This window comes from Canis aureus, chromosome 2 (genome assembly GCF_053574225.1).
Source record: "Canis aureus isolate CA01 chromosome 2, VMU_Caureus_v.1.0, whole genome shotgun sequence".
Classification (NCBI taxonomy): domain Eukaryota; kingdom Metazoa; phylum Chordata; class Mammalia; order Carnivora; family Canidae; genus Canis; species Canis aureus.
Window position 1 is genome coordinate 73,462,785 of NC_135612.1, and position 13,062 is coordinate 73,475,846.

At 35.3% G+C, this 13,062-nt stretch overlaps 1 protein-coding gene across 4 annotated transcripts in view; it reads left to right on the forward strand.

Moving 5' to 3' along the window:
- The window catches only part of PDS5A (PDS5 cohesin associated factor A), a 152,092-nt gene that overhangs the window by 25,122 nt on the left and 113,908 nt on the right, over positions 1-13,062 (forward strand). The window lies entirely within an intron of this gene.

A 13,062-nucleotide genomic window follows, 5' to 3' on the forward strand; every position in this document is an offset into this window, starting at 1 on the left:
AAAACATTTACTTTTTTTTTTTTTTTTAAGAAAGGGAATGGGCAGGGGAGTGGCAGAAGGAGAGTGAGAGAATCTTAGGCAGGCTCCATGCTGGTCATAGATGCAGGGCTCTAACAACCCTGAGATCATGACCTGAGCCAAAATCAGGGGTCATTCGCTTAACCAACTGAGCCCCTCAGGTGCCTAAAATATTTACTTGTCCTTTACAGAAAGTTTGTTAGTCCCCTAAACATGTATTAGAAACCACTGACAGTCCTTGTCTAAAATAATTAAAGAGAAGGAAAAGAAAAGTAGTTAATACACCAGTTCACAGATGTTAACAAGCAGGGACACCAGCATTGCATAGCTGTTTATAGCCCTCATTTTTGCACTTGCCATAGAGCCTTAATTAACTTCCTTCTTCCATAACCCATTCTGTTTCTTTTGCCTTCACCTCAGCTGGGGTTGCTCTGGTTTTATTTTTAACTTGGTAGATTGTCCTTAAACTTCATTCTCAAAGGGTCTGACCGAAACCCTTAGGGATTCTGACTTATTAGGACACTGTAGTTTCCTATGAACTTTTAATATTGCATGCAGAAATCCTAAGAAGTGCCTTAGCTGTTGAGGGGTATGTTACTTCTGCACAACAGGATAAAGGCAGAAATTGAGGGTTAACGTACTTTGATAGGCAGTTTGCTGTTGCTACAACATCTAAGTGCATTATTTTGTATTTTACAATTGTATTGGATTTTTTTTTTTAAGAGCAGTACCTGATTGGTTATTCACACGCCACTAGTTTGACAACACTAGCCCATCTGCTAAATTCCAAACATGTTTGTCCCTGTACCAATTGCATAGTAACAGCCAGTTTTCCCATAGTAATTTGGGATCTGTCACACTAGTCATCATAGGAAACTTCTTTACGGATTGTTGCAGTGGTTTGAACAGTCCAAACAGGCAGGTGACAATCTCAGCTTTAGTTTAGTGTAACCATTCTGTCCTATAATACAAGCATTCTTCTCATGGAAACCAAAATCTCTAACTAGCAGACCAAAAGGTTTAGGGATAGAAGCAAAAAGTCTTTTGAGTATGGGTATTAGATATAATGGAAGAGGCACTCTAATTTCCAGGCCCATATAGTGTAGAAATAGCATAATTTATCAGTCACAAATTAAGAGCATATGTCACATCTTATAAAATAGAACCTCACCATTTCAGAGCATTGTCTTCTCAAATGCTATTGTAACAGCGAACCATTGCACTGCACTATCAGACTAGCCTTTAGTTATGGGACAGGCAGAAAATCAATTCCATAGATATGAGTCCACTGTCAAAAAGATTACCAAATAAATTATGATCTGATGATTTATTATTTTTTTTAAAAGATTTTATTTAGACAGAGAGGCAGAGGGAGAAGCAGGCTCCATGCAGGGAGCCCCATGCAGGACTTGATCCTGGGTCTCTAGGATCATGCCCTGGGCTGAAGGCGGTGCTAAACCGCTGAGCCACCTGGGCTGCCCTGATGATTTTTTTAAACACATGGAAATTTTTATCTTGTTGGAAGAGCTCATATAGATAACTTATACAAAATTTTTTCACATTTTTACATACACCAAGGAAAATGAAATAAATTGGCTGTCATTCTGAAAATCTTCTCATTCAGATTTTGACCCTTTTAAATCTTACTTTTGACTAGATACTGACATTTATGTTTTTCCTTATTGTGTTGTTTTCATCAAAAGTATTAGTAATGTAGAATATCTTTTTTTTTTTTTTTAAAGATGGAAGAGGAAATGGAGGAATAGGGAGGAGGAGTAAGGAATCGCTGGGGAAGGAGGAGGAAGAGGAAGAGAAGAACTTGATAAAGCCTGTGTTTTTTCTTTTTTTTTTTTTAAAGATTGTATTTATTTATTTGAGAGACAGCGAGCGAGTGAGAGAGAAAGCACAAATGGGGAGGGGCAGAGGGAGAAGGAGAAGCAGACTCCCTGCCAAGCAAGGAGCCCGACAAGGAGCCAATCCTAGGACCCTGAGATCATGACCTGAGCCAAAGGCAGATGAGATGCTTAACCGACTGAGCCATCTGTGCACCCCCAGAATATCTTTCTGAAGTGCTCCATTTTTGTTTCTGAGATGTTCTTCCAAGGTATTAACACTTAATGCTGCAAGATTTGGTGCTAGTGTTTTGTAGATTTTATCAGGCAGTATCTGCCCAAGGTTTTCAAACTGAAGTTTGTATAAGTGCAGACAACAGTTCTTTTACAATTATTTCTGGCTGTCACTTTTTAGAAGACCACTGATTTTTAAGACACATTTCAGTATCAAACATGTTAATAAATGGGTCCTAGGATTAGTAAAATATGGTAATTTTTATTTATCACAGACCAATACATGCCAGACACTGGGAACTTCATGTTCACTATCTCTAAGTATCACAGTCTTTTAGGGTTGTATTCTTGTTTTTGTTTTACAGGCACAGAAAGTAATTTATTCAGATCACATACCTATTAAGAGGCAGAATGGAATTCACACCTGTGGTCTGAATAAATTCAAATTTAATTTGTATTCTTTCTCTGCAGTAAGGAAGAGATCTGTTTCAGATTTTAAGGTAGAATGGATGTATATGCTCATCAGTTGTTAGCATTGCTTATCTGGTGGACTCAGCCAGTAGAAACCACTCTGGATTGGAGATTGAAAGTCAGGAATTACCAAATCCAGGAGGTGTGTGTAGTATTCTTATAGCATGATTGAAATGATGTATTTGTGTGTGGGGGCCAACAGAGATAAATAAGGGTATGAGGGAGTTGGCTATAGAGTATGATAGAAGATTTAGTGTTCAGATTAAAGGCAAATGGTAGATTTAATAAAACTAAAAAATGGAGAAGTTGGGAGACAGAATATTTTGTTTTGAAAAGAAAATTTTACAGTCAAGGATACTGGAAGTAAAAGTTTCTAATGAGGGGGTTCCAGATATGGATCAAGCAGGATAAAAATGAAAAACATTGATGAAATAAATTGATGACAGGAGGTTTTAGTAATTATGCTGAGATAACAGGTGTGAACTAGGGCTATCTGAGGCAAATTGGGATATATGTTCCCTTTATGAATCAGGAACTATAATACCAGGGTATTAACTAGATTTGATCTAGAGTGAATTGTAAGTTTAAACCTAGTCTGAGAGTTCTCTACAGAGAATCTGTAGATTTATGTCTAACTCCTGGATACTCTACCAACAAGTGATGTATATAAAGTCTTTTCTCTGAATTAAATTTTTTTTCTGTTGAAAACAGGTAATTTAGTCTATTTCTCTCTCCATTACATTTATAGTAAAGGATAATATAGTATATACAGTACAATTTAATGTGTTCTTCTCCCCACTCCCACTTTAATTTTGTGATATCACAGTACTGATGATTCCCTGGGCTCTTTTTTTTTTTTTTTTTTTTTTACTTTATAGAAGGATAGCACTGTACCTTGCAGATTGTGCTGTCTTTGAGCCTTCATGATGTTTCATAGTTTGTCTAGGTGACTTTATTGTCCTTTCCTCACCCTCCTCCAAATTGTTTAGAACTTGTTAGGGAAGAGTAATAAATGGTATAGATGTCAATCTCCAGTGGTTATATAGGAGAAGCTGTGGTTAGTTTATTTGGCTTACATGATCTAGGGCAATTATTCCCTTCTAGTTACTTTCTTTCCTAATGTTGGAAGGTGGCTTATGAACCATTGATTTGTCAGTTGAGCCTTTTTCATTGCCTTAAAGGAACTACACATTTAACATTTATAGTAATATTTTTGTAGAAAAATATGAGGATTTTAGGAGATCTCTCCAGTTCATTTTTATCCATCTGTATTTTCTTTTTAAACAGCTTTATTGAGATAGAATTCACATACAAGTCACCCATTTAAAGTGTACAATCACTGGTTTTAGTATATTCACAGATATGTGCAGCCATCACCACAGTCAATTTTAGAGCAGTTTTATCACCTCAGAAAGGAACCGTATATCTTTAGCTGTCACTTCCATATGGCCCTCCAGCCCTAAGCAATCACTAATTTACTTTCCGTCTCTGTACATTTCAGATGGTTCATATAACAATCATAGTAGTCTGTCATAACTGGTTTCTTTAACTTAGCATAATGGTTTCAGGGTTCCTCCATTTTGTAGCATCAGTACTTCATTCCTTTTTATGGCCAAATATTCCATTGTGTGAATATATCAAATCTTGTTTATCCGTTTGTCAGTTGATGGACATTTGGGCTGATACTACCTTTTGGCTATAAACATCTGTGTACAAATTGTTATGTAGACATACATTTTTACTTTTTTTGCTTTTAAAAGTGGGATTTTGGGTCATATAGTAACTGTTTAGTCATTTTGAGGAAATGACAAACTTTTCCGAAGTTTGAATACCATTTTATGTTTTCACCAGTATATGAGGGTTCCAGTTTTCCAGTTTCTCCATGTCCTTTTCAACCCTTGTAATTATCTGACTTTTTGATTCTTTTTAACTTTGTAGATGTGAAGTGGTATCTCAATGTAGGGCTTGAATTCTCACAACCCTGAGATGAGACCTGAGCTGAAATTAAGAATTGGACATTTGACCAACTGAGCCACCCAGGCATTCCTCTTTGTAGTTTCGATTTTCATTTTCCTGATACCTAATGATATCAAGAATATTTTTTTTTTTTTTATTTGATAGTCACACAGAGAGAGAGAGAGAGGCAGAGACACAGGCAGAGGGAGAAGCAGGCTCCATGCACCGGGAGCCCGATGTGGGATTCGATCCCGGGTCTCCAGGATCGCGCCCTGGGCCAAAGGCAGGCGCCAAACCGCTGCGCCACCCAGGGATCCCTCAGCTTGAATTCTGATGAGAAATTTCATTGAATGTGTTTATCCATTTGGGAACTAGTGCCATCTTAACAGTGCTTAAGTCTTCCCATCAATGAACATGGGATGTTTCTCCATTTAGTTAGATATTTGATTTCTTCCAACAGTATTTTGTAATTTTCAGATTATATGTTGTACACTCTCTTTGTTAAATGCTAAATATAATTTATTCTTTTGATACTATAAGTGAAATTGTTTTCTTAATATTTTCAGATTGTTTATTCCATGTATTTAGAAATTTGATTTATTTTTATACACTGATCTTGGATCCTGCAACTTGGCTAAACTTCTTTATTCTAATTGATTTTAATGAATTCCTTAGGCATTTTTGTATAGAAGATCATGTAATCTTTAAGAAAGATAATTGTACTTCTTTTCTAATGTGGATGCTTTTATGTCTTATCTTGCCTGTATGTCCTGGCTAGAACCTTCAGTATAATGTTAAATAGAAGTGGTAAAAGCAGACATCTTTGCCTTCTTCCTAATCTTAGTGGGAAAATATCCAGTTTTCCACCACTAAGAATCATGTTGGCTGTGCATTTCTTATAAATACCCTTTATCATATTGAGGAATTTCCCTTCTAGTTTCATGAGTATTTTTATCATCAAAGGGTGTTGGATTTTGTGAAATGCTTTTTCTGCATCTATTAATATGATAATATGATTTTTTTATTCTATTGATATAATGTATTACATTAATTGATTTTCAAATGATATACCGCCTTGTATTCCTGGCATAAATCCCACTCAATCATAATATATAATTCCATTTATATTTTGCTGGATTTTGTCTGCTGGTATTTTCTTTTTTTTTTTTTAATTTTTATTTATTTATGATAGTTAGAGAGAGGCAGAGACATAGGCAGAGGGAGAAGCAGGCTCCATGCACTGGGAGCCCGACATGGGATTCGATCCTGGGTCTCCAGGATCGCGCCCTGAGCCAAAGGCAGGTGCTAAACTGCTGCGCCACCCAGGGATCCCTTGCTGGTATTTTCTTGAAGATTTTTGCATCCATATTTTTTTTTTAAGATTTTATTTATTCATTCATGAGAGACACAGAGAGAGAGAGAGGCAGAGACACAGGCAGAAGGAGAAGCAGGCTCCATGCAGGGAGCCCGATGCAGGACTCTATCCCGGGTCTTCAGGATTAGGCCCTGGGCTGAAGGCAGTGCTAAACTGCTGAACCATGCGGGCTGCCCGGCATCCATATTTTTAAAGAGATATTGGCCTGTGGTTTTCTTGTGAGATATATATATATATATATTTTGTGAGATATATAAATATATATATATTTAAGTAAATACATATATTTATTCAATTAAAGATTTTATTTATTTATTTGTGAGAGACACAGAGATGCAGAGACATAGGCAGAGGGAGAAGCAGGCTCCCTGTGGGGAGCCAGATGTGGGAATCCATCCCAGGACCCTGGGATCCTCCCCTGAGCTGAAGGCAGACACTCAACCACTAAGCCACCCAGGCATCCCTTTTGGGATATTTTTGTCTATTTTTGGAATTAGGTTAATATTGACTTAATAAAATGAGTTGGAAGTGTTTCACCATCTTATTTTTTGCAAGAGTTTGGTGGGAGAAATTAGTATTAATTATTTAAATGATCAGTAGAATTTAGCAGTAAAGGCATCTGGGCCTGGGCTTTTCTTTGTGTGTATTTTTTTTTTTTAAGATTTTATTTATTTATTTATGAGAGACACCGAGAGATAGGCAGAGACACGGGCAGATGGAGAAGCAGGCTCCCTGCAGGGAACCGGACATGGGACTCGATCCTGGGATTCCAAGGATCACGCTCTGGGCCGAAGGCAGATGCTCAACCGCTGAGCCACCCAGGCATCCCTCTTTGTGTGTATTTTTGATTGCCAATTCAGTCTCTTCATTTGTTATAGGTTTATTCAGATTTTCTATTTTTTTCTTGAGTTGCTTGTGTTTGTCTAGGAATTTATGCTTTTCTTCTGAGTTGTCTAATTTATTAACATACAGTTCTTCATAATATTCCTTTATAACCCTTTTTATTTCAGTTTGGTAAATAGTAATATCCCTTCTTTCATTTCTGATTCCAGTCATTTGAGTTTTCTCCCTTTTTTCTTAGTCTTTTAGCTAAAGGTTTGTCCATTTTGTTGACCTTTCCAAAGAACTAGCTTTTGATTTTCCCTTTCTGTAGCAATCATCAAGTTCTTCTGGGCAGAAGTAGTTTTTGGCAACTGATAGAGGAAGCTTTTGCCCAGTTCTGCTTCCCTGCCACTGTCTACTCTTTTTCCACCATTCCCTTTTCATTTTGCCCCTAAGCGAATTTCCCTGTGCTTTCTATTGCTTATTCTCTGGCTTTCACTTCTGTGCCATGATTAATTCCATCTGTTTTTTTTCCCACATATATATACTTATCTGCTTGAACCTCATTTTTCCTCTTCTTTCTGCCAAATTTTAATCCACTTAACCTTAGGATAAGCCAGCTACTTATTATTACATTTTTGAGCAATCAAATGATTGATCATTTTAGGAATAAGGCAAATAATCCACCTTTAGGAAAAGGAAAGCTAGAAAACTTGAAGTTAAAATATTAATAGCATGTATTAAGTGGCCATCTGCTCCCATCTAAATTCTCTACTATAGTCTTCACCTAACTAAATTGTGAGAAAAATAGGCTTTTTTGAGTTGGTTTGGGAATATAACCACTTAGTACTTCTAACACTGTAACAGTATAGTTTCTATAACATACTCTCTGTATGTATACATATTTTATTTTTTTGTAGTTATTTTGGATAACCACTTGTCCTGCTATACTATAAAATATATGATGTATAGATTGAGTGGTAAGAGGTACATGAGAATGTTAAGCCACTCTGCTTGGATTTGAATTTTTAATTTCTTGAACAAATTACTTAGCCTCAGTTTCCTCATCTGTTAAATGGAGATGTTAATAATAATGTCCTCCCATAAGTAATCATTGTATTAGAGGAGTTAATAGTACATTTAAATTACTTAAAATATGCCTACACAGAGCAAAAACTCAATAAATGATAGCTGTTAGTACTATTAAAGATACTTTTTCTATAAAAAATATGCTTTCATTGAGAATTTTCTTTATTATATGAGGATCAAACTATAGAATAATTAATTAGTTTGTTTAATGTTACCTTCACTCAATTTATCCTTCAACCTCAAAAGGACCCCAAGCATATTAAGATTATGTTAAAACCAAAGTCAAAACCTCTGAAGCCTCAATACAAGTGTGAAACTCTTAGACTTTAAGGCTACTCATATTTTAGACCTTGTAAATGTCCCTTGAGTCTAAAATAGCTTCTGTGATGACTGTCTCTGTCACAGTCAGTATTCAGGTTATTTTTAGAACACTAATAGTACTGGGTTATCTTAAAAGTGGAAATAAATGTAATAAAACATTTCAATTAATTTTAGAAACTTTCAAGAATTATTGAAAGTGTAATTTTATAGTATATGCTTATGAAATGGCTTGGGACTAATAGAATGGGCCTAAAGAATAGATTTGGGGTTGGAGTTCAAGAGGATAGTGGTGGTATATGTAGCATCTAACTTTTGTATACCACTCAATTTAGAAATGAAATAATAACCTTGCTCATTAAAGAATACTAACATCGACTAAACATATTAGTAACAAAACAAATTGTGTCATCAGGTAATCTCTGCTTATTAGTAAAACAGCTTAGTGAGTTTTTTCTGGAGAATAACTTAATTTGGTTGAAATTGAATGAAATAGCTATATTAATGCTTTTTTTGTTGTAGGTTTTTTTCCTTCTTGCCCAGATGCAGGATTTTTTGCTTTTCTTCTTTTTAAATTAGAAATTATTCAACTTAAACTAAAAAAAAAAAATTTCACCCATTTCTCCCACTCCTCAGCCCCCATCTCTGGCAACCACTAGTTTGTTTTCTGTGTCATTGAGTTTTAGTTTGTTTTTGTTTTGTTTTGTTTTAAAGATTCCACATATAAGAGGGATTATATGGTATTTGTCTTTCTCTGACTTACTTAGCATAATGTTCTTAAGGTTCATCCATGTTTTTGCAAATGGCAATATTTCATTCTTTTTTATAGCTGAATAACACTCTGGTGTGAGAGTGTATGTGTGCGTGTGTGTTTAAAAAACATAATTTCTTTTTCCATTCTTCTGTGGACAGTTGTTTCCATATCTTTTGAGTGTTGTAAATAATGCTCCAGTGAACATGAAGGTGTAGATATCTTTTCAAGTAAGTGTTTTTGTTTTTTTCAGATAAATAGCCAGAGGTAGAACTGCTGGATCATATGGTAGTTCTATTTTTAATGTTTTGTTTTGTCTTAATGTTAGCACTTAGTCTTAAAATGTATATTGATTGTATCGTTATTGACAAATAAAAATTTCAGAGATTTCCATTCTTAAACTTGGTCCACCACTAAAGTCTTGAGCATATCAAAAGTATACTAGTACATTTCCTTGCTTCAGAAAATATACACTTCTATCTTACTGGAGATGAAAATCTTGAGGATACATGATTTTTATGTTAATAAGCACAGCAAGGGGACACCGTAATGTAATTGCTTTGTAATTGGACTTCAGTTTTCAGTTTGAGTCAGTGATCCATTCGGACAAAGATGGTCAAATGGGCTTCAAGAAGAGGAAGTAGGAAAAAAAAAAAAAAAAGAAGAGGAAGTAGAGGGGCACCTGGGTGCCTCTGGGTTAAACATCCAGCTCTTGATTTTGGCTTGGGTCATGATCTCACAGTTGTGAGATTGAGACCTGTGTGGGGCTCCACACTGAGCAATAGAGCCTGCGTAAGATACTGTCTTTTACTCTCCCTCTGCCTTTTCCCCCTACCTCGATCCCAGGTCTCCAGGATCAGGCCCTGGGCTGAAGGCGGCGCTAAACCACTGAGCCACCTGGGCTGCCCTCAAGAGTATATTTTGAAGTGAGGAGTAGAGTTAGGGTAAAAGCGGTTTGAGAGCATATTCGTGTATTTCTTCAGTAAGTGTTGCACTTTCACCACGAGCTCTTTCTTTTTTCTGTGCAAAGCCTTAAAGATGCTTAGGATGGGAGCATCTAGGTGGCTCCGTGGTATGTGTCCACCTCTTGGTTTCAGCTCAGGTCATGATCTTGTGGTAGTCAGATTGAGCCCAGGTTGGGCTTTGCACTCAGCATGGAGTCTGCTTCAAATACTCTCTCCCTCTCTTCTCCCCTCCAGTCAAGCACATGTGTATGCAAGTGTGTGCTTGCTCCCTCTCAAGTAAATCAAATCTTTAAAAAAAAAAAAAAAAAAAAAAAAAAAGATGCTCAGATGTTTTTGTTTTTGGAAAATAATGAACAAACGTAGTTTGACTAGAGTGGAGAGTTGAAATCAGTATAACGTTTTATATTAATAAGTGTATGGAAATTTACATGGTTATATACATATATACACACGTGTATATGCATATATACATGCATAAAAGTAAGGTAAGAGTGTAAATTATGTTTTAAATGTCAGAAGATATTGGTCATTGGGAACCATTATTTAAATTGTAACAAAATAGATGTTTTAAGAATAACTTAGAATCACTGAGTTTGATTTTGAGAATTAGACTAAAATAGGGTATTGTGTAAGAAGGGTGTAAAAAGGAATGTAAGTTTTATAAACTATTCAGTATGAAGGTAACTCACTTTTGAGATAAGCAGTCAGGGCTCTTAAGAATACTGAAGTTTTCTTGAAAGACATATAAAATCTAGGTGCAGAGAAAAGACATAATAATAATAATGTGATAAATTTGGTCAATATGTCACTTAAACTTTGAGCACTAGACCCAAAAGTTACTCTAATCTGTTTAACTCCAAAATCAGAATGTGTATTAGATAGACTATCTTTGTAGTTCTGATGGTTTATGCATTCATTAACTGTGCCCCTGCCTCACCTGCTTCTCTCAGGTTTCACCTCAAATGTGCATTAGATAGAAGGATTTATGTTACAAATAATTATATGAAAGTGGACAGGAGTACATGCTGGCCAACAACTCAGTACTCATTCACATCTAGCAGTCCATGTATATACTTAGTGAGTCACCATATTAATATAAGAACCATTAAGTTTTAACTCCCAAGCTTACATGTTTTCATCCTTGAAAGATTGATTTGTTAAAGATTGGTGTACATGTAGAGATTGTGTGAACTAACTGTTTCATAATCCAACAAATAGAGTGCTGTGTATCAGTACAGTTTTATAGATTCTGTACTGCACAAATGAATACATTTATTGCTTTTCAGAATTTAAAAGTCCTAGTGCAGAAAAGACAGAGAATAATAAATGAAAAGAAGGTGTTGAAAACTTAAACCCCTGGCATATGAGAATTAAAATAGTTTTCAGAAAAGTATTATTAGATTAGTAATCCTGAGGTGCAGGTTTTATTTTTTTAGTCCTAAAACTGCCGTTAACTCTGGGTCTCCATTTCTCCCTCTATACCTCTTTCTCTCTCTCTCCTTATCCTAGTATTCCTCTCATTTTTAATGGGGTTGAAATTTTTGAAGTCCTTATACATTATCTAAAAGGTTAGTTACTGGGCAGCCTGGGTGGCTCAGCAGTTTAGTGCCTGCCTTTGGCCCAGGGCCTGATTCTGGAGACCCGGGATCAAGTCCCACATCAGGATCCCTGCGTGGAGCCTGCTTCTCCCTCTGCTTATGTCTCTGCCTCTCTCTCTGTGTCTCTCATGAATGGATAAATAAAATCTTTAAAAAAATAAAAAATAAAAAAAATAAAAGGTTAGTTACTTCAAAGGAAATCTGAGATTCTTGTGGTACATGTAATATTACTTTTTAAACTTTGTCACTCTTCATTATGGGACAATCAAAACCACAAATGGACAAAATAGAATAATGAAATTCTGAAGCAAACCTCAAGTATTACATCATTTCATTATTTCAAAATACATTCCTAAAAAAATAATTTTTAAAATCACAATGACTAACACTTAAAAATTTGTTATTAACTATTTATGTAATTAAAAATAGCTATTAACTATTTTACTGAAGGTATATACATTTGTTATGGTGTATCTCTTATGTATGAAATATAGCATACAAAAATACACAGACTGTAGTTTAATAAGTAACTATAAAGTGAACCTATAAATAAAGTAGAATATTGGGGCACTCAGTTGGCTCACTCAGTTAAGTGTCCAACTCTTGATACTACCTCAGGTCTTGATCTTAGAGTTGTGAGTTCAGGTTCCGCATTGGTCTCCACACTGGGCCTGGAGCCTACTTTAAAAAAAAATCAAGAAGGAAGGAAATAGAATATCAATACACAGGAACTTTATAAGCTCTATATCAGTGTGGTCTTCTGGTTTGCTTATAGTGTCATTGTCTATGTACACATCTCTAAAAATATAGTTTGATTTTTTTCTAGTTTTAGTTTTTGAATTTTATGTAAATGGAATCACATCATCTAGTTCCTTGTGGTATACATCTTATTTAGTACTGTGTTTGAGCTCTGTCCATGTTATTACTTATATTTGTTTTTCAATTATTTTTATTGCTGTATAGTACTCTGTTGTACTACTTATCCAGTCTTCTGTTGACATTTGATTTCTAGTTTTTTTGGCATTTACAAATAATTTTGCTATTAATATACTTGTATGCATATGTTGTATACATGTGTACAACCTGCTTTAGGGCATACACATAGACCTACATAGGTGAAATTGTTGTGTCATTGGGTATGCATGTCTTGTACTTCACTGAAAACACCAAAGTGGTTGTACCAGTTTACATTCCAATTGACAGTGAATGAGAGCTCTCATTTTCTTTGTTGGACTTTTAAAATGTTGATTTAATTTTTACCAGTGAGGAAGCTAAAAGATCTTTTACTTTACTCTTTCCCCAAGGCAATGACTTTAAAAAACCAGCTATATTGACTCATAATTGAGAAATTCAATAAAGTATACAATATGATATAATAATACATCTTAGTCTTTGTTACCAGTTAACACAGAGATTCAAAAATGGTTGGAATTTCCTGAGTCTAGTGAATATCTTTGTTATGCTAATTAAGCAACTCTTGACCTGCCCCTAAACTCTTAATTTAATAGGGTCACTGAAAGTCCAAGCGCATGGTTAGAGATGGAACTTTATGCCACCTGAGCTCCTGGAAGAGATGGGAGGCTAGAGTTTGAGTTCAGTCATATGACAATAATTTTTTTTTAAGGTTTTTATT